Raw genomic sequence first — 4,362 nt, 5'->3', positions numbered from 1 at the left:
AGCCATTTATGTCACACAGAATGGCAATGAGCTTCAGCCTTGAGAAGGTGCAATAATAATAATAATAATAATAATAATAACAACAACAACAACAACAACAATAATATTTATTTGTATACCGCCCTCTGGCAAACCAATCCGGGCGGTTAACAACAGTAAAATATAAAATATGATAATTAAAAACACTTTATCCCTCCCCCCTTAAGACAGCATTAAACAGTATAACATATTAAAACACAATATCAAAGCATAAAAACAACAATTAAAAACTAAAAACCCTGATATCCCTCTGTTGATCCTCAACCATCACTAAGATGGGGCCACGGGAGGAATGAGGGAATCAGGGAACCTGGGCCGGGATGGTTAATCTGGAAAGGCCTGACGGAAGAGATCTGTCTTGCCAGCTTTTTAAAAGCTGTCTAATGATGTTATCTGACGGATCTCATCCGGCAGGTCGTTCCTGAGTTTGGGGGCGACAGCAGAGAACGCCCTCTGGGAGGTCGCCGCAAGCCTAGATTTTAAAGGCTGTAGTAAGTTCCTCCCAGAGGACCAGAGAGCGCGGGGAGGATTGTACGGGAGGAGGCGGTCCCTAAGATAGCTTGGACCCAAGCCATTTAGGGCTTTAAAGGTGATAACCAACACCTTGTACTGGGCCCAGAAGCTGATAGGCAGCCAGTGGAGAGACCTCAAAACCGGAGTAATGTGGTCCCTCCTAGATGTACCTGACACAAGCCTGGCTGCCATGTTTTGAACCAGCTGTAATTTCCGAGTCAAGCACAGGGGTAGCCCCATGTAGAGTGCATTACAGAAGTCAAGGCGTGAGGTTACCAGCGCGTGCACAACCGTCTCGAGATCCCTTACTTCCAGAAAAGGGCGCAGCTGGCGTATCAGCCGAAGCTGATAACAGGCACTCCTGACCGTCGCATTTACCTGATTTGTCATCAGGAGCAACGAATCAAGGAGCATCCCCAGACTGCGAACACAGTCGCTGGAGGAGAGTGTGACCCCATCCAGGACTGGAGGTTGCAACCCAAATCTTGGTTTCGGGGCCGCTACCATGAGCACGTCCGTCTTGTCTAGATTCAGTTTCAATCTGTTTTTCCTCAGGTGTGCAAATTTTGGTCTCCCCTTGCCCAAATGCATTCTTATCTATTACAACACATTGATATAAATTCATCTATGACTCTCATCTCAGAGCTTCTAGTTAGACTAGCTACCCTAAGAACTTTCTTTGCTCATCTAACAATGACGATTTCCATACATTAGTCTCTTGATTGCTAACTATGATTATTTCATCACATTTTACCTTTTCAATAACAAGAGTATGCATTGTAGCAGGAGTTCTTATTAGCTGTAAACCCATGCTTTAAAATTAAACACACAATTTTCCAGAAGTTCCTGTGCTTATTTTGTGTTGTGACATCTTTATTTGTTTTACACATATATCTGGAGGTCAACTGGTGAATGTATTTATTAAAAGCACGCCACAGTAAAATGAAAATTTTCTAGCCATAATGCTTCAAAGGGTACAAAGGCCATCTGTCGGTGAAGGGCTGTTGGGTGAGAACAACAACTTGATAGGTTCAGAGACCTCATTTGCAGATCCAGTGCAAAATGGTGGGTTGCCTAAGGCAGGGAAGCATACAGCACTTGGTTGCCACATCAACATGCTTAGTGCCTAAGAACAGACAAGTTATTTTTTCACCTGAGACAGAAGGTTGGAGAAACACTTCTCCCTGTCCTTGGCTGTAAAAACACAAACATACTAAGTTAAATAACTAACAATACACTGCTCTTTCATGACACCCCAAAGTGGGGGATAGAAGCCTGTGTGAGTCCTTTCTGAGATTTCAGTGAGAATGAGCTTGTCTATAGGAGCAAGGAATGGGAAGTAGATGGTGTCTTCAGGCACCTTTCTGGCTACAGTTAGGCTCAAACTGAGATGCAGACTATGTAATTTGATAACAAATTTGACTGCTGATGTACCTAGTCATTGGTGTGCCTAGTTCTTCCCCAAATGTCTTATGCAACTGCAGATGTATTGACACACTGAAGATGGTATTACATCCTCTCGTTCCACATACAGAAAAAAACTTGACATTTGCTTGAACAGTGGTGACACATTGCTCTTGAGAGGGCAGTAGGCCAGTGTAGACGGAGCATAGCCTGTTGGCTGGCATACTGCGCTTTGTCCCCCAATATTTTGCCAGTGCTTTCCCCCTTCTCTGTAACCTAAGGTGGCAGCCTCAGTCCGTTCAGTGCGAGGGTAAGAAACTGTTATGGTTTGGAGGTCTACAGTGGCTCCCCAAGGAGAGCATCCTCCAACACCACCTCCAATATTCATAATGACCAAATGATGTGCTTAAATTTGTTGGAAGATTTTTGCATTCTCTTTCCCCCTCCTTAGGGGCTCGGGTGGTGCAGTGGTTAAATGCCTATACTGCAGCCAATCACTCAAAACCATAAGGTTGTGAGTTCAATACAAGCAAAAGGGTTCAAGCTTGGCTAAAATGAGTACCCAGATTGTTGGGGGCAATTAGCTTACAGTTGTAAACCGCTTAGACACTGTTAGTTCAGTATCAAGCAGTATATAAATGAAGCTGTTTGTTTTGTTTTTGTTTAATAGATAGGGATTTCTTGCATGCAAATTCCTCTCTCTCTCTCTCATTCAAACTAACCATGTGATTTAGGTCACTCCCCCTTTGGGACTAACAGACATTCTTTCTCAAGATTTTCGGCTGAGCCGTTGGTCCTCCATCTTCCTCTTCTCTCGACATTTTTTTGAAATATGGTGAGATAAAGATTTCTTTTTACCTGAACTATTCACTAGCTAGATTAGGATATAGCCTTTATGTATCTATACATTGAAGCCATTAGTAAACTTTTGTTTTGATCTACAAGCTACTTGTGTTGTTTTTGGAGTCAGTTCTTAGGAAAGCATAGTTAGACAAGAACACACATCTGCTACTCTACTGATTTAAAGCTAGATCCTAACAGGCTTGGCTTTGATACTTTTGATATTCAATATTTTTGTTTCCTTAACAAAGGCTGAACCCTTAGGAAACTTAAATTACTCTACAAAATTGCCCTCCAATGCTTTCTGCCTCTTTTCTTTGACTCCTGTTCCTTCCAGTTCACTCAGTTACACTCCATCCATTTCACTCTATAGTTCCTCAACCTCTCACAATGTTAGCAACTTCTCCAGGAAGGTAGTCAATTTGTCTGGGATGTAAGCCTTAAACAGGGAAAAGGAAGGAGCAAGAGACACTTTATTATTCATCCCATGGATGGAGAAGCACATTCATAAGATATAGACACCTGCAAAAAGGAAATCCCAGAACCAGGTTGAAAATGAAAAGCAATTTAAAGAAAGACTAGAGCAGACAAGGAACTGAAGAATGGGCTAATTGAAGAAGTGGTTCAGAAGAAACCTCACAGAGCTCTAGATCAAGAAGGGCTATATTTTGACTCAGGGTGATTCTACACTCGCTAAATACTCCAGGCTGCCCCCAGAGTATTCTGACACCCAAGCTCCCCCAAATTCCCCCCATTACCTGGGCACTCAGGAGCGACACTGGGTGGCTGTCTATACAGTGTCCTGCTGTGCCACCTGCTATCATGACCTACTGGAGTAAAAAACAAGGCACCCAGTGTTGATCAAGTGACTGGCTGCTTCATTGTGATGTCAGTAGGAGCAACCTCCATCTGTGATGAGTAGAGCAAGATAGTAGAAAGGAGCCCTGGTGGCGCAGTGGTTAAATGCCTGTACTGCAGCCATTCACTCAAAACCACAAGGTTGTGAGTTCAAGACCAGCAAAAGGGCCCAAGCTCGACTCAGGCTTGCATCCTTCCGAGGTCGCTAAAATGAGTACCCAGACTGTTGGGGGCAAATTAGCTTACTTGCTAATTAGCTTACTTGCTGTTCACCGCTATGATCTTTGGAATAGCGGTATATATAAAAAACAAAACAAAACAAAACAAAAAACAAGATGATGTGTAAACAGTCACCCAACATCGCACTGGAGGGCTCCAGATTATCTGAGAAGATCTGGAGCAAATGGTGAATCTTTAAATTTGCTTTAAAGCAGGGAGGCTCTGGATTATCTTCAAAACTTCCTTTCCCATGTGTAGTCTATCAGGCCTCTGGTCCTGTGTCATCTGAACAGGGAGACTTGAGGGTGGTGGGAAATTAATCCAAATAGACTATGTTGACATACCATCAGAACCCCTAAAGACAATGAGTTAGTGAGGAATATTTTCAGGGTTATTTCCCCCTCAACATGATAGACATGTTGAGACAGCACACCAAGAGAACCCCCAGCCTCCACAAGAGTTCTTGCCTCTTGCGAATAAGAGGACCCC

Source organism: Sceloporus undulatus, chromosome 3 (genome assembly GCF_019175285.1).
Source record: "Sceloporus undulatus isolate JIND9_A2432 ecotype Alabama chromosome 3, SceUnd_v1.1, whole genome shotgun sequence".
Lineage (NCBI taxonomy): Eukaryota > Metazoa > Chordata > Lepidosauria > Squamata > Phrynosomatidae > Sceloporus > Sceloporus undulatus.
This window is presented reverse-complemented; position numbering follows the sequence as displayed.